Here is an 18,431-nt window from a genome sequence, read left to right as displayed (position 1 = left end):
TTTGTGTCTGAGTGGGTGCGTTCATGTGAATGAAGGCACCTATGGAGACTAGAAGTGTTGAACACATGGAGCTGAAATTACACCAGTTGTTTGTGAGTCACCTTGTGTGGGTGCCAGGAATTGGACATCCATCCTCTTCAATAGCAAGAGGCACACTTAACCAATATTTCTGACCCCACACTCTCTGGATTTTTATAACTGTGGATAGAATGCTGATTTCTGTCTTATAGTCCTCTTAGCCTTCACCTAAATCTGAGGTTAAGATAGACCAAATTCTAACAAGTACACGAAGATCCAACAGTATCAATTAAATGTCATTCTTAAGTTTTCTAATGTCAGAAGGTGATAGACAGCTGTTTCTGTGTATAGACTTTCTCGTGTTTCCCCCAGGTATTTTGTATAAAAACGCTGTACAAAGCACTAATTACTCCTTAAACAGTGCTCATATTCATCCACTGTACATTTTAGGAACTAAGAAACTGACCTTTCTCATGTTTCAGCATCTTCATGAATCTTTACTGTTGATTAGTTAATAGATAATTGGGAAGAGAACAGAAAAATTTGAAGTGAATCCTAGGTATCTACGTGCTGTGAGACACAAGAATATATTATAGAGATTCAGCTGTATATAATAAAGCTATACATAGAAAGTCAAGGTATTTTTCTAGAGGCATGCCATTTATCATGGAATATTTGGTGTTATTCAGCCTTTAATATATACCAGCTGTCTTCTTCTGCTATGAAAATCTTGTATGCTCATATACTACTAGGCCATATGGCAAACAGTTAAGTTTCTCAGTCCTTTTGCTGATCTATTAAGTAATACCACTACAGAGCCCAGGAGACAGGCAAACTGTAGATGCTTAGCCTTGTTTCCTGCAACCGAAGCTTAGACTTTCCTTCCCCATACTGGCCAAATGCCATTCCAGAGCATTTGACTCAGAACAAAAGATTTTTGCTGATCTAGGTTGCAGTGAAGGAAAGGCAGAATTCCTGGTCAGAGAGTCTCGTGGTTGGAGAGAAGGGAACAAGGTGGATTTTTTTTTTTTTTTTTTGTAGAGAATAAGGATTGGGTCAGGTCAACAGAGTAGAAACAGAAGAAATTAGCATGGATGGAGAAACTTAAGATGAAGTTGAGATTGAATTTAAGAGCTTACTAAAACTGAGAGGACAGAAAATGTAGGGACAGAGAGGAGGTGAGTTCAGGACACAACGGAAGCTGTATAGACAGAATTTTGTCTTAGAGAAATAAAGTAAATGGACAAAAGATCATAGTGTAAATAGATTCTTTTTCTTCAGATAACCCCATGTTGGACATAGTGTCTTCCCCTTGACTCTGGGAGGAATAATCTCTGGGCAAGCCCCTGGGAAAATTCCTATACCTACCTTTGGAATTTTCTTTCATCTGTCTATCTATCTATCTATCTATCTATCTATCTATCTATCTATCTATCTACCTATCTATATCTATCTATCTATCTATCTATCTATCTATCTATCTATCTATCTATCTATCTATCTATCTATCTATCATCTATCTATTTATAGATATAGCCTCCCTATTTAGCACAGACTGGTCTGCAACTTTCTATGTAGACCTCAAATGGTGCTAGAAACAACTGGGCATTTGATATGGAAGAGTGAACTAGATCTTTATCTCTCTGCCTGCATAAAAATCAACTCAAAATGGAACAACTACCTTCATGTAAGACCTGGTTATGCTGAAATTGCTTTTAGAAAAGTAGAGGAAACTCACCAAGGTAGAGACATAGGTTAGAACTTTGTGAATTAAACTCCATTCATCCAAGAAGTATGGCCAACCATTGATAAATGAGTTGTCAAAAATGTCACCATATGAACTAGTCTGGATATTATCAAAAGAAAAAAAATATTTGCCTATGTGTGAATTACACACCCTTGGACATTGTTGGCAGAGCACACATTGATACAATCATCATGCGACACAGTGTGGAGATTTCTCAAAATGTGAAACCATATCTGCCCTGTGATCCAGTCATCCCAACATTCTGGACATTACAAAGGAAAGGAGGTCAGGATGCCAAAGAGATCTCTGTACTGCCCCATGTATCTGAGACCTATTCCTGACAACCAGGCTATGGAGTTAACCAGCATGCATCAAGGGGTGAACTGATACAGCACAGTACAGGACCCCTTACAAAACCAAAACCAGACCTGCTAGATGGCCCATGCTGGCTGTGATTCCACAGGAAGAGATGTGCGCTGCTCTTTTAGTTTCTTCCGACAGTGGTTTGGTTGTAGGGGGACAGGACTTCTGTCATTTTGGAAGCCTCTCAGTCTCTAGTTCACATGACAGCACAGATCATCCCTTGTCCCTTGAAGGAAACTCTGTCCCTCAAGAGGATGTGAATGACAGGGCAGAAATACAAGTTGAAGAGGGAACCAGGTTACAGGCTACACAAAGGCACTGCCTTATGATTAGTAGTCAGGGCTCTTGTGAGCATTTCCACACCCAATTATAAGGATCTTTTTGATAATGTTGAGCTAGGACAACTGCAGAGAAAACTGGAAGTATTTCAAAATGAATCAAAACCTAATCCTTTAACAATGTATCTACCCTACATCCACATGTCTGTTGAAGAAGAATGTAGTTAGGCCTTATAATTCAGGAGGTACAAACCTGTCACCCCAGTATCCAGGATTCTAAATGGGAGTATCAGAATTGTAGGTCAACCTAGGCTGCATAGCAAGACCCTGTCTCTGAAAAAGAAAGGGAGAGTGATACTGAGACTTGTGGTCAACTTGAGCCAACCTGAAGGACATTATGGTACTAAAATTAGCCTTAAAAGAGAGAAATACTTCATATGTGGAATGTAGATGTAACTAACCGTCTTATTAAATAAGAAACACAGAAACAATGTAAAAGAGAAAGCCGAGAGGTCAGAGCTCAGAGCTAAAATCTCACCCTTCCGCCTGCGGTGTCCCAGCTTCCCAAAAAGAGACTTATTTCCTGTCTGTTCGTCTATTTATAGTATTTTGTTCTGCCTTCTCATTGGTTGTAAAGCCAAACACGTGACTGCCTCGTCACTGTCTGAATGTACAGCCCCCTAGGTCTTAAAGGCATATGTCTCCAATGCTGGCTGTATCCCTGAACACACAGAGATCTATGGGATTAAAGGCGTGTGCCACCACCGCCACACTCTTGCCATGGCTCTAATAGCTCTGACCCCCAGGCAAACTTTATTTATTAACATACATTCAAAATCACATTTCAGTACAATTAGATTACCACCACATTTCCCCTTTTCTATTTTAATAAAAAGAAAAAAAGCAAAAGGTTATAACTAACAAAAGAAAAACTATATACAAAAGTACAATAACTATATACAATATATACAAGTAATAAATACCTAACCAGGTATTTGACAAATCAGAGAAATAATTCCATTATCTTTCCTATTTTGGTAAATCTAAGATGTATCTAATGCACTTTCTATCCTAATTAATTTTCAACTATAACTAACTAATCTTCAACCATAACTAACTAATCTTCAACTCCCTCAGAGACCCAAGAAGGGAATAATATTAGCTAACAAAAATAAAAACAGGAAGTGCATGCAAGCAACTTCCAAAAAATTTGTGAGTTGACAGAAACAGCCAGCTGCCTGGGCAGTCACCTGAGGTTTCTCCTCAGTGTTGGGGCATCATCTTCAGCCTATAGGCTTAGTGTATCTGGCAGACTCATTTGTGATGTAGGATGTACACAAGGTCAACAGTTCAACCTCACATTGAGTGAGAGCAGTCCACGTACCAGAAACACCCGAATTCCCCTAGTGTCCTGTCATGATTCAGGATTTTAAATTCTGGAAATTGTTGACAGTTTTTTAATTCAGCTGTTCATTCTTCTTGGCTGTGTATATATGGCTTCATCTCAGCATCCCCTTCTTCTCCACATCCCTCTATTAAATGCCAGTCTACTTTCAAGAGGCATGAACTGTCAGCTGCTGTTCCATTGCACAACAGAAGCCATCGGCCCTCTGCCTGTTAAGCTGCCTTTGAAGGAAAAGGGCACCATGCCTTTTCCAGATGCGAAGGCCACTTCAGGGATGGGCCATATTGTCCTGGCCTCAGAAGATGCCTTTTGATAAAGCCATAACCACACTTGTTTTGGCAAGAATCAGTAGTCCCTTGTTTCGTGTTCTGTCTGTCCATTTTGTCCTGTTGATTTGAGGATACTTTGTTGTCCAGTGGCTAACTTTTGCCACAATGAAAGTTGACTCCATATGCAGTTTCTTCAATGCCCATATTTTCTCAGAAGTAGATTGGTACTGCCAGGAGCTGACATGTCTCAAAAAAGAAAAATTTTCTAAGTTATTAAAACATTTTAAATGCCATATTCTATAGATCTCTGAAGGGTTTGAAGATGACCTGTCTAAAACATCTCTGCTCAATTTTTACAACATATCTAATATGACTACAAGTTCTATTGTAATGTCTAACTACTAACTTTCATTTCTTTATATCCTAATAGTTGGTAATATTAACATTCAAGGATCAGAAATTTGTTAAATGAATGGTATGAATACAATTAGAAATATACATATAGCATTTTCTAACAATATCAGTTTCAAATTTGTATACAATATAAAACAATTCAATCCAATGTAAAGTATTTAAAATTAGTAATTGTCTTTTTCATTTCTTTCTTTCTTTCTTTTTTTTTAGACAAGAACCTTAAATCTAATCTCCTTTGCTTAGCATTTTTCCTAACCCTTGACAATAACTTGTAACCAACCCCCCTAAACATTGAAAATTATCCCAGAACCAAAACCCATTAAAAGGACCAAAAAACCACCTGTCCCACACCACCTCTTTGGGAATGTGGGCGTCTTATTCTTAAAATTGCTTCCTGCTGGGTATGGGCGAAGTTTTCTTTATCCTGAAAGAAAAATTTTAGGTTAATTGTCAAATTCTAGGAGAGGTAACTATATCCTTCATTATCCAGTCTGTGTATAATGCCAAAGTTCAGGGTTTATCTCAAGTCCTTATTCAAGTAGTCTTTGAGACTGGATCATCTCAGCTAGTCATCTCAAAATTGCTCTGAGCACCTTGTAGTTCAAAGCTGATCTGTGGATGATGTTTGTCAGCTTAATGATATTATTATTGTCCACGTGGAATTGTTGTTGTTGTGGGGCCCCATCTTCTTTCTGGAGACTTCAGTTGATGTTAGGCCTGGCCGTGATTTCCTGCAGAAAACTGATAAGAGACTCGAACACAAAAACATATATATGTAGCTAGCCTTTTTTCTAGAATTAGTTAGTACTCTATATAACCATTCATATCTTAACAAAGTTTAAAATATATATATATATATATATATATATATATATATATATATATATATATTAATCTTGTAAATTTTGATATAAAATTTATACTTTAAGAAAAGGTTAAAGAATCAGAATACAATCAAAAGAGTTGAGATTAGTAATAGAATAGTCCCTTAATTAATTTTGCCTTTGTCCTGTACCATAGCAGAAGATGGCTCTTTTATTCTGGCATGATACAGGGAGTTTGCATTTTCCTTTTAACAACATGCTTCAGTTTAAAGAAGGAGAGAGCCATTCTCCAACTCCAAAGTCAGCTTTAAATTTTTATTGAACTGGGACTAATAGAAGACCAATAGTGTTAAATCTTTAGAGAAAGGCAGAAACAAACATTTAGGAAGACGTAAAATTTTTTAGATAATATATACCTATACACCGTTTCACTCTGTTTCTTGGGATAGATGATTTGTCCCTTTTCTTCAGTTGTCTCATTTGTCCAGTGTTCTTCAAATTCCTTAAACTTCATTCTCCTAAAAGACAAAAACAAAAACCTTTCCCCAAGACTAATTATGGGGATGTTTCCTTTTGACAAGTTATTATCTGATTAAATGAAAAGGCATGTGTTATTGATACAAGTTAGTTTAAATTGGATGTTCATGCTGGTTGATGAACTATCACCTCCTCTAATTAAGAGGTCTCTCTTGTTCAAATCGAACCTTTATCAATTTTGATGGTACCCACAGCTTATCTTCTCCTGTAGAAACAAAAGCAAAACCTCGTCCCCAATGTAATACATACCCTGGTTTCCATTCTGAGGTCAGCACATCCTTAAAGTATATAGGCTGATTTAATTCTGTAGTTTTTTCTATTATCCAATGTCTCTCTGCAACTGTTGTTCCTTTCTCATTGGCATTCAGAAAATCCAAAGTTAGAAGAGCATTATGCAGTCTATTTCTGGGGTTTTTTGTTACCCATTTCTGTTTATTTAGCATATCCTTTAGAGTTCTGTTTGATCTTTCTATAACTGCTTGACCTGTAGGATTATGTGGTATGCCTGTAATATGCTTTATATTGTAATAAGCAAAAAAACTGTTTCATTTTAACAGAGACATATGATGGAGCATTGTCAGTTTTGATTTGTGCAGGTATACCCATGATGGCTATAACTTCTAGCAAATGAGTGATTACAGAAACAGCTTTTTCAGAACTCAAAGCAGTTGCCCATTGAAATCCTGAATAAGTATCGATAGTGTGGTGTACATATTTCAATTTTCCAAATTCTGCAAAATGAAACACGTCCATCTGCCAGATTTCATTTCTCTGAGTACCCTTTGGGTTACATCCTGCTGATAATGGCGTTTGATTGTAGAAGGAACAAGTAGGACATTTCTTTACTATTTCTTTGGCTTGTTGCCAGGTTATGGAAAAATCCTTTTTTAAACTTTTACTATTGACATGATGGTTTTTATGAAATTCTGAGGCTTCCAGCACATTTCCTATCAATAATTTATCAATCTCATCATTGCCTTGTGCTAGAGGGCCTGGCAGACCAGTATGGGATCGATTGTGAGTTATATATAAAGGATGATTCCTTTTCCTCATTGTATCTTGTAATTGAATAAATAGTGAAGTTAATTCTGAAGCATCAGGGATAAATTCTGCAGTCTCAATATGTAACACCACTCTTTCAGCATACTGAGAGTCAGTTACTATGTTGAGAGGTTCTGAAAAATCCATTAATACCAACAGAATAGCATACAATTCTGATATTTGAACTGAATTATACGGACTTTGAACCACTTTACTTAAATCTTCTGATTTATAACCTACCTTTCCTTCTTTGTTGGCATCTGTATAAAATGTATAAACTCCAGATATGGGTTTTTGCCGTACAATTTGAGGCAAGATCCAATCAGCTCTCTTTATAAGATCAATTCTATTGCTTTTGGGATATTTGCTGTTAATTTCTCTCAAAAAATTACTGCAAGCTCTTTGCCAAGGTTTACTTTCTGTCCATAATTTTTCAATGTCCTCCTTAGTTAATGGTATGACAATTTCTGCTGGGTCTATGCCTGCTAATTGACGAAGTCTCAATTTTCCTTTGTAAATCAAGTCAGAGATTTTTTCCACATAAGTTTTTAATTTTTTATTTGGTTTATTTGGTAAAAATATCCATTCCAATATAATATCTTTCCTCTGCATTAATATTCCAGTAGGAGAAAGCCTAGAAGGTAAAATAACCAAAATGCAATCCATCTTTGGATCAATACAATCCATGTGTCCTTCATGCACTTTCTTTTCTACCAAGGCTAATTCTTTCTCAGCTTCAGGTGATAATTCTCTTGGACTATTTAAGTCCTTGTCACCTTCTAAGGTTTTGAACAAATTAGTCAGTTCATCATTTTTTACCCCAACAATAGTTCGTAGATGAGAAATATCTCCAAATAATCTTTAAAAGTCATTAAGAGTCTGTAGTCTATCTCTCCGAATTTGTACCTTTTGGGGTCTAATTTTTTGTAGCTCTATTTTATATCCTAAATAATTAAGAGAATCTCCTCTTTGTATCTTTTCAGGAGCAATTTGTAATCCCCAGCAAGGCAAAATTTTCTTTACTTCTTCAAATACAATTTGTAAAGTATCTGCATTTGAGTCAGCTAGTAAAATATCGTCCATATAATGATAAATTATAGATTTAGGAAATTTTTTACATATCACTTCCAATGGCTGTTGTACAAAATATTGACACAGAGTTGGGCCATTCAACATTCCCTGTGGGAGGACCCTCCATTGAAATCTTTTAACTGGTTGAGAATTATTATACGTAGGTATTGTAAAAGCAAATCTTTCTCTGTCTTTTTCTTGTAAGGGTATTGAAAAGAAACAGTCTTTTAAATCAATAACTATGAGAGGCCATCCTTTTGGTAACAGAGTAGGCAAAGGCATCCCAGATAGTAGAGAGCCCATTGGCTGAATTACTTTGTTAATTGCTCTAAGGTCTGTTACCATTCTCCATTTACCAGATTTCTTTTTAACAACAAATACAGGAGAATTCCAAGGGCTGGTTGATTCTTCAATATGCTGAGCATTTAACTGTTCTTCTACCAGCTCTTCTAAAGCCTGGAGTTTCTCTGTTGTTAAAGGCCATTGCTGGACCCATACAGGCTTGTCTGTTAATCATTTTAAAGGTAGAGCTGTTGGTGTCTTTGGAAGATCATCAGTTATTGTGCCCTGTTCTTGTATAATATGGATGGCTGGTGACCACTCATTAGAACAATCTCTTCTAATATTTCTCTCAGTAACATGTGCTAGTTTATGATTTGTTTCTGAGATTGGAGGGATGTTAATCTGAGTAATCCATTGTTGCAACAAGTCTCGACCCCACAGGTTCATAGTTATGTTAGCCACATATGGTTTTAATTTTCCTCTCTGTCCTTCTGGACCTATACATTCGAGCCATCTTGCACTCTGTTTCACCTGACATAATGTCCCAATTCCTAACAGTTGAACGTTTACCTCCTGAAGAGGCCAAGTTGGATGCCAAAATTCTGGTGCAATTATGGCAGCATCCGCACCTGTGTCTACCAGACCAGACAACAAAACACCATTTATTTTTATCGTTAATTTTGGTCTTTGTTCATTAAAAGAAGTTTGCCAAAAATTTTTCTTTATGTTTTCTCCTGAATTTTCTATTCTCTCTGTTTCATCATCCTGACCAGCATGATATATTCCAATAGGCATTTGGTTATTTAATCGCTCAGAGCAGGGATTTCCTCTATGGCTGCAGGAAAGGTTTGAACTGGATTTGCACTGGGGGCCTGCACGAGGCCCCTCTGGGAGTTTCCCGAAGACTGAGGCAAAGGATTACCCTGTCTGTCCTTTGTTGATCTACATTTGTTGGTCCAGTGTTTTCCCTTACCACACCTTCTGCAACTCCAGAAGGAAGGGGCATTCTGTTGCCATTGTTCCTTGAAGAAACATTGTTTCTCGGAATGACCTGTCTACAGTCCCTTTTCAAATGTCTTTGCTTTCCACATCCAAAACATCTAACACTCCTCAAACCTTTTGAAATTACTTCTCCTACCCACGTATCATCATGCTCATCAGCCTCAACATTAATTGTTTTCTAATCCAATCTTCCATAGGTGCAGATCTTGCCCTTAATGGCCTGATTATTCTTCTGCATGCTGCATTCGCATTCTCGAAGGCCAAAGATTCAATTATTGCCTTACCAGCTTCTGAATCCGAGACCATTCTCTTTACTGCTGAAGCCAGTCTTTGTAAAAAAATCTGTAAAAGACTCTTTTGGGCCTTGCATCACCTTTGTAAATGACTCAGATTTTTTCCTGGTTCCTCAACTCTGTCCCATGCATTCAAGGCTGCCGTTCGACATAAAATTAGTGTTTGGACATCATATAAACATTGTGTTTGTACTGAAGCATATTGGCCTTCTCCAATAAGCTGATCCTGGCAAACTTGTATTCCTTTATCCTTCCATTGTTTTTCTATGTTTTTTAGCCTCCTCCTTAAACCAGGTCAGAAATTGAAGTCTCTGGCTGGGTTCCAGAACACCTTGTGCAAGGTCCCACCAGTCCTGTGGTACTATCCTATTATATGTTGACCAAGAGTTTAACATTTGCTTTACATATGGGGAATGCATGCCATAAGATACTATTGCCTCCTTAAACCTTTTTAAATCCAACATTTCAATTGGAGCCCAAATATTTTGTGTAGCCATTTGATCAGGCATCTGCTGTACGGTTACAGGATAAATTAAGGGTGACTGTGTGAAAACAGGCTTTCTTTCTGCAACCTTATGATCCCGACTTGAAACAACTTCACTGTTAATTTCTTCTGTCTGAATTTTTACAGGTTTAACAAGTTCTTCTAAAGCTGTTATCCTGGCACTTAAATTGACTATCTTTTTAAATATTAAAATGAGGATTAGCATAGTGATAAGGTGCATAATTCCACCAATACTAATATTATATAGTTATTCCATTGTCAGACTGCCTAAAATTTAGAACAAAAACCAATTTTCTTCCAATGTACACATAAAACCCATTTTTTTTAAATGTGGAAAAAAATTCTCTTTTAGATAGTTTCCTTTAAAATATCTGATATGTTATGACTTACCAAATCTGCGTAGAACAGTAGAAATCTGAGGGGATTTTCAAAACAGCTACCTAGTGTCCCAGGTGTAAATCCAAAGAGAAAGAGAAAGAGAGAGAGAGAGAGAGAGAGAGAGAGAGAGAGAGAGAGAGAGAGAGAGAGAGAGCAAGCACAAGAAAGCGTAGCTGGCTAAAGTTTAAATGCAGCCACGTGTTCCCTCTTGTGCCGAGTCAAGGCTTGGGTCTGGCTTCCTTAAGCTCCGACCACGTGCGTTGGCTTTACAGGCAGGGCCCTGTTCGGCAGGGCAGGTCTGAGTTGTTTGTAGCACCGGCTTTAAGCAAGCAGGATTTAAGCAAGCAGCTCACCGATAGTCCAGCCTGAGGTCAAGCAGACCTAGACCCAGGCTAAGAAGCCAACCGCCGCCTGCCGCCCCCTGCCCCGCAGGCTGCCCCCGGCCGCCGCCGGCCGCCTGCCTCCAAGCCAAACGGTTTTTAATGGATTCTTGTCACGTTGGGCGCCAGATGTAGATGTAACTAACCATCTTATTAAATAAGAAACACAGAAACAATGTAAAAGAGAAAGCTGAGAGGTCAGAGCTCATTGCTAAAATCTCACCCTTCCGCCTGCGGTGTCCCAGCTTCCCGAAAAGAGACTTATTTCCTGTCTGTTCATCTATTTATAGTATTTTGTTCTGCCTTCTCATTGGTTGTAAACCCAAACACGTGACTGCCTTGTCACTGTCTGAATGTACAGCCCCCTAGGTCTTAAAGGCATATGTCTCCAATGCTGGCTGTATCCCTGAACACACAGAGATCTATGGGATTAAAGGCGTGTGCCACCACCGCCACACTCTTGCTATGGCTCTAATAGCTCTGACCCCCCAGGCAACTTTATTTATTAACATACTTTCAAAATCACATTTCTGTACAATTAGATTACCACCACAGTGGAGCCTAAAATAAAATTCTCCATTAGTGATAATAGCAGGATAGAGAGATGTTTCTAGGTTGTAGACTAGGCAGTATGTAGGAGGAAGAGGGCAGAGATCTAAAGCACAGAATGAAGACCAAAGTACATCATGGAGAATTAGTGCTGCTCTCACCACAGGGAGAAATGGTACATTCAGAAGACAGACATGCTGACCAATTCCACCATCAAAATATTCATATAGATATAAATCAGGACATCAGAGCATGTGCTTCAAATATACAAAGGAATTTATTGTAGCAAGAAAACGGTCTCTTTATTCAGATATTTGTGCCATATCATATATCTTTTTGTCTGGTGCCTGTCTTTCTTGGTAACACCTTTGCAGAACAATCTTATGCCGAGCTCTCTGAGCATATCCATGACGGCTGATCTTCACCTGGATACACAATGCATAAAGTCATCAGTCACTCAGCTCTCACTGTCTAGGACCTTTCCTTAGAGACTGTCTTTATGGTTCAGTTCTCTAGGTATTGGTTGATGTCACTTTCTAAAAGGGGCCCCACTATAAAACACCCTCAAATTACTATCAGTGTTTTCTATGTCTGTCCCTTGCAGCTGGCAGTATTTCTGATGAAGAAGTGGTGTCCCTGCCTAGGTGATCAAGGAACAGTAATAGAAGATGACTCCATAGAGAAGATGGAGGGGATTGAGCAGCACCTCACTCTCACATGGCTCCTGCCAGGACAGAGAGGCATTACCCTCAGTGAGGTAAGTCTCCAAGTTGCCTCAGACACTGTTCCACCAAAACAAGGAGTTAGTACAAGGGCCTGGGTGCTACCTGGATAGTAGATATTTTCTCTTGTTGCTCTTAGTCCTTCTGCTTGTAAGTTTCTGGCCCAAATTCTCTGTCAATCAGAAGAAGACTCTTCCATCAAGGAGACCTAAAAACATGGCATTTTGGTAAGATTACTAAATGCTCAGTTGTCCATCACCCTGTAACCAATCAAAACTTCCCCATGGCCTGAGCAGAGGAGTGTCACCTGTGTGTCCCCCTTCCATCCAGTGTGTTAGGGCTTGAGTGGCATCTCCTGCTCTAAGCAATATCCAGTTGAAAATGTCCCTTGCTGAGTGTAGTCCCATGAGTCTCCTTGGCAGCCCAAGCATAGGGTCACAGAGGCAGCAAAGATCTTTCCCAGCCTGCTGCCTGGGGAAACAGAGCCTCAGCAACAGCAATGTCCCTACAGGATGTCAGAAAGAAAACAGCTGGGATCTTTGTATAAAATACTGTTGAAAATAGTATCTTGGGGTGTACTAAGTTGTGGTTTTGGGGTGTACTACAGTGTGGGCCTAAGGAGGGGCGTGAATCTGACCCCTTAAATCCCTTTAAGTGTCTCTGAGTTATCTTAGGAGGTAGGAATATGGCAGGAGACCATGAGTCACCCAGAAAAACACCCTCAGTGTCAGGCCAGGTGTTGCCATTGTTTTTCCATCAACAGGTTCTATCCATTATCATGCTTGAAACCAGCTCCATCTCTGAATCCAACTGTCAGACACTCCAGACTTCACCTTGCTTCCACTCAAAGCACAGCTGGTGGGCCTTACCTTGCACAGGAACGGATGCCCTGCGGCAAAACGTGCACCATGGCATGTGCTGGTTTCACATGGCTCCTGCAAAGCAGTAGAGCAGGGTGGTAAGTGATTGAGTTGGGGGTAGAGAAAGGAACAAGCTGAGTTAGAGGAATTGGAGGCATTTCCAGGAGGGAAATCACATGGAATATGAAATTACCTTGCTTGTATGGGAATCCTCTCCCGTTCAAGCAAACTTCACTAGTGTCAACTGTGTATGAGGTACATTGGAAGGAGTGTGTGTGTGTGTGTGTGTGTGTGTGTGTGTGTGTGTGTGTGTCTATCTGTCTGTCTGTCTGTCTGTCCAGATACAGAGTACAGAAGAGTGCATCCATATGACTCAGGTTGCAAAGCAACAAGCAGGTTCACCAGTAATAGTGCTGGGGTGAGTTGTGAAGGTGTCTGGATCTGGTGGGAACAGGAAGCAAGCTGTCTAGTAGGCCAGGATGGTGCTGAGAGCTGCACCATAAATAATGGCCTCACCTGTTCCCACACACTCTACCTTAGCAAATGAGCACAAGATGGACACTCCATGCAAACTCATCCTTCTGTTTTTGGCTCCAACCTGGTCAGCAATATTCATCTTGAACACATACAAACTGGGCAGGCCTCTGGAGTCCTCCTCTGTTTCCAGTGCCGCTGTCTCTTCTAATGGCTCATAGGTATACCTGGAGACAGGTAGCTGGACTGATGATCTCTCTGTGTGTGGAAAGTCCTCTGAGGCCTGTTTTCCTAATGACCACAGCACTCCGTGGATCCTTGTTTAAAGGACTTCTGGTCCCACAGAGTGCTTCCCTTTACTGGCACAATTGTGGCACCACCAGCCATCATGAACCTACCTGCAAGGGAGAGTCAGGAGGATCATGAGTCTGTCAGACCTGCCTCCCAGAATCCTTTCTCAGTCCTCAGGGTCCAGGTAATCCAAGAAGGGTGTGGCATGCCCCCTCCTCCCCAGTCTTCATCTGCAGACACAGGAACCCTTTGTTCCTAGTTTCAGCCTGTGATATGAACACAGCTTCCCATGGCACACAGCCATCTAAACTTCCTACCTGGCTCTCTCCTGGGCCGTGTGCATCTTCAGCGCACTGTTCTCTACTCTCTGGTTTCAGCTTACAGGGAGCACAGTGCCTCCAACAGCACTTGAAACAGACACAAGAAAGGGGCCTCTTAGGAGAATATGCAGGTCTTCTGCTTGGCTGTGCTGGCCCTGTGCAGTGCTGGCCCCTCAGTCTGATTCCTCCTGAGTGCCTATCCCATTGCTCTCTTCACCCACTCTTCTCCTCATCCATGCCCAGCCTTGGGCCACTATGCTCTTCTGTCTGTTTACATCTAGGTCAAGTTTCTCAGGAAGGATAGTGTGGGATTTGCTTTCTGGTGTGATAATATAGTATCACCTATTCCTATAATCTGTTTATTTAAAAGCATATCATTTAGTCCAGGAAATAGTGTAGTGAGTAAAGGTACTTGACCCCAAGCCTGGGGACCTTAATTCATTCCCTAGTACCCACATGGTATAAAGACAGAACTGATTCCTGCAAGTTAACTTCCACACACATATAGTAAATATTTTTTCTTTAAAGAAAAGAACACAATTTTAAAAAAAGGCCTAGATACAAAAGTGCATTGGAGCCACTCCACCTACCTGTTGTTACCTTGGCTGCCTCCGTGGTCCTTTTAAACTCATAGGCAGGATTTTGTTGCAGCCTAGGTGCTCCCTCTTTTCCATTGGTAGGCAGCAACATAAACTTCTCAGGCCTTTTATAATCCTGCTCTGTAGGCTCTTCCAAACCCGCTTTCTAAAGGGAGCTCTGGGTGCAGTCTGGCTCCGGCCACTGAGGTGTCCCTGGGGTGTTTCTGGGGAGGATGGGCTGAGGTCTTTTTCTTGTACAATGGGACCCTCATCCTGGGCCTCCTTGCTGGAGAATGGGGGTGATCTATCTTGTGAGGTCATTTTTTTCTTTGAATTAGCTGTAGCCACACTGTGGGGCTGTCCCCTGAGGTCCTCCTTAGGTGCAGTTTGTGAGAGAGATGAACTGGTCTTTTCACCTCTCCGACTAGCTGAAGACACGCTGTGGGGCTGCCCCCTGAAGTCCACCTGAAGTGAGGTTTTTGGGAGAGATGAGGCGATATTTTTACCTGGTATGTTGACATCTTTGTACTGAACTGCCTCCATTGGGGTGTGATGAGATAAAACCTTCTGTGAGGATGCCTTGTTCTTTGATTTGTTAGGGCCAGCTTTGGACACATTCAGGGGTAACTTGTTGGAATAAGTTTCCAGTCTTGAAGACACTCTGGTACATAATTCATTGCAGGTGTTAATAGTGCTCTCTTTATCCCTCCAAGTTCTGTTCATGATGTTAGCCTCGTGTACACGATGGGGGCAGATTCTTTCAACTGGGGCTATTTTCTTGTTAGGGCAGTTCACGGTGGGAGGCATACTGTACCTCGTTCTCCCCTTTTTGTCGTTCTCAGGACTCTCAGGTAGAGTGGGCAAAATGAAAGAACTGAGAAGGATAGGGACACTAGATCTCCTCCTTATAGCCACTTTAGGTTTCCTGGAAGGCTCTGTAAGGTTCAAGGTTCCAGAAGACTGCTTGGGCTGAAGATCTTTTATCAAGTCGTCTTCCCAGGGTGACTGCTGCCTTAGAATCAAGTAGGTGGCCATCACCTGATCAAACTTCTTCTCCTGTAAAGCTTCCATTATCTCTCCTTGCTTATAACCCATGACGCCCATGATGACCATCACAGTGGGGTCTGGGTAGCTATCCTCATTGTTCTCTCTAAAGGGATTGGGAGAACCTTCATTGCCATGCTTTAGCCATTGAAAACTCACAATGTCGTCTATTCTTGGTCTTTGTCCAGGATTTACAGTTAACAACTTAGCAATAACATCCCAAAGCTCTGGCGACAGATTGTATTCAATAGAGTACTTTCCTGCCAAGATCTTCTGCTTTATTCCTCCATAGGTAACTCCTTTGAAAGGGAGGCGCCCTGTCGACATAAAGTAGAGTACAACCCCCAAACTCCAGATGTCAATTGCTTGGCCATCGTAGTCTCTACCATCTAAGATTTCTGGGGCACAATAAGGAAGGGTCCCACAGAAATATGCTAGCTTCTGCCCCATGGTAAGCTTGGTGCCCAACCCAAAATCACTGAGTTTTATATTGCCTTTGCTGTCCACTAAAATATTTTCAGGCTTTAGATCCCTGTGAGCAATCCCTTTCCTGTGACAATACTGGAGGGCACATACCATCTGTTTAAATACCTTTCGGGACTCATCCTCCTGTAGGTAGCCAAACAGTACAATCCTGTTCATTAGCTCACCGCCTGTGGCATATTCCATAACCATGTAAGTGTTATTTGTGGTGTCGATTATGTGCAAAAGTTTAATAATATTGGGATGGTCAAGAGATTTCATTATTTCAATTTCTGATTTGATGAAGCTATTCTTTGTGCCTTTTGGAAGAACTTTTACTGCTACCCTTGTCTGGGTGAGTAGATGGCTAGCCAACTTTACTTCTCCGAATGCTCCTTGGCCAAGGGTCTTTAGGATTTTATAGTGCTCTGTTAAAGCCTCTTCGTGAAAGGAGTTGTGCTGTAGGGTTTTGCCTTGAGCCACTTCCCACTTCTTCATCTTTGTTGATATAAATGCTTGTACCAACACCAACTAGTGATGCAAGATAAAAATTAATCAAAAGCGGGTCTAGGAGAAACATTTATAGCTATAAATTCCTGATGGATGTCCAAAATAACCTAATGATGCATGTCATGGTCATAGGAAAACAAGAACAAGCCAAACCCAAAAGAAATAGAAGAAATGCTCAAGTCCAGAGCAGAAATTGATGAAATGGAAACTAAAATAATACAAGGACCAATGTAAAAAAGACTTGATTATTTTAAGAATAAATATAATTGAGGTAATCTTAACCAAAATAACTAACAGAAAAATTTAAGATACAAGTTAACAATATTAGAGACAAAATAAGAAACTAATAGAAAACTTTAAGATACAAGTTAATAATATGGGAGACAAAATAACATAGTATTACCAGAGATACAACTGAAATCCAGACATGGAGACAATCACTAGGGAATGTTTTTAAAATGTTCCAGTGAATTGGAATAGTCTAGAATAAACTTCTAGACACACATTAGCTACCAAAACTCAACTAAGAAAATATAAAACACCTAAACTGAAAGACTGTCAGAGTCAGAGGCAGTGGATGACAATACAAACTGTTTTCTGGACAAAGCAGGGCAGTTGCCCATTTGAGTTTACAGCATTGTGACCTGCTTAAGCTCATTCCAGAAAAAAGTCTCAGCACCAAGAGGGGATGTTGGAAAAGAAGTCATACCCTGATGAGCTATTGACAACTGATAGATTCCAGGAGAGGGAGAATACATTTTAAGGGTGTGGCCCCTGGTAGGTGGGACTGACCACGCTTCAGTGGAAGGCCATATATCCAAAAGTATAAGGACAACAGAAACTGTACTTGATGGTGAAAAATAAGACAAAAAGACACAAATTTGGGTGGCAGGAAAGGGAGTATAGAAGATCTGAGAGAAATTGGAGGAAGGGATAAACATGACCAAAATATATTGTATAAAATTCTCAAAGAACTAATTTAAAACAGAAAGAAAAGCAACAAAATTGAAATAGTAATTTAAAATAATCTCTTAACAAACAAACAACAACAACAACAACAACAAAAACTTCAGGACCAGAAAAACTCATTGGTGATTTCTATCAGACCTCTGAAGATCAGAGTACAGAGCTAAGCCACTAGTTAACCATAGAGGCCAGGTGTTGATGGCTCATACCTTTAATCCCAGCACTCAGGAGGCAGAGGGAGATGAATTTTTGTAAATTTAAGACCACTCGGGGCTATATGAGATTGATCCAGTCTAAAAGAAAAACAGAGCCAGCTGGTGATGGCTCACACCTTTAATCCCAGCACTAGGAAGGTGGAGATCTAAAGGGATATGGCTGGGCAGAGAGAGGAATATAAGATGGGAGGAGACAGGAGCTCATTGTATTCAGTCTGAGGATTCCTGGAGACAGACTCTTGTACTCTTTCATTCTGAGGATGGCTAGAGGTAAGAAGTCTCTCTAGATGCTGGCTTTTTTGTCTTAATGGTTTTCAGGAAAGCTTTGTTAGAGCATACATAAAATATCACCAAGATACCAATGCTTCTCAGACGATTGCATGAAATGAAAAGGGGATGGATGCTTCCAGACGCATCCTAGGAGCCTGTATTACTCAGGTACCTAAACCAGGTGGATACAGTAACAAGAAAAAGGTATAATCAACATCTTTGGTGAACATGGATGCAACAGTCCTTAGGAAGAGTACTTAATAGTTTAAACAAAATTCAACAGCACTTAAAAGGACCATATTTCATGATAAAGATGGGTTCACCCAGTCATGTAAGGGCTGTAACATATTAGCAATGTTGTAC

At 40.2% G+C, this 18,431-nt stretch overlaps 1 pseudogene across 22 annotated transcripts in view; it reads right to left on the bottom strand.

Annotated features, from left to right (window-relative positions):
- LOC102925376 (sperm motility kinase X pseudogene) overlaps positions 1-18,431 on the bottom strand; it is a 754,818-nt pseudogene that overhangs the window by 16,772 nt on the left and 719,615 nt on the right. For 3 of the 22 annotated variants that reach the window (XR_013050447.1, XR_013050445.1, XR_013050455.1), the window contains exons 2-4: positions 14,614-16,638; positions 14,021-14,110; positions 12,948-13,810 (exon numbers count right to left, since the gene is read on the bottom strand). The product of XR_013050447.1 is annotated as a sperm motility kinase X pseudogene, transcript variant X3 (transcript). Of the gene's footprint in view, positions 1-11,614; positions 11,782-12,183; positions 12,287-12,385; positions 12,584-12,947; positions 13,811-14,020; positions 14,111-14,613; positions 16,639-18,431 lie in introns of those variants that run through there. The other 19 variants (XR_013050449.1, XR_013050452.1, XR_013050467.1 and 16 more) reach the window with 15 other exon arrangements.

This window comes from Peromyscus maniculatus, chromosome 4 (assembly GCF_049852395.1).
Source record: "Peromyscus maniculatus bairdii isolate BWxNUB_F1_BW_parent chromosome 4, HU_Pman_BW_mat_3.1, whole genome shotgun sequence".
NCBI classification, from domain to species: domain Eukaryota; kingdom Metazoa; phylum Chordata; class Mammalia; order Rodentia; family Cricetidae; genus Peromyscus; species Peromyscus maniculatus.
The sequence above is the reverse complement of the archived record's forward strand: the minus strand, read 5'-3'. Positions and strand labels throughout refer to the sequence as shown.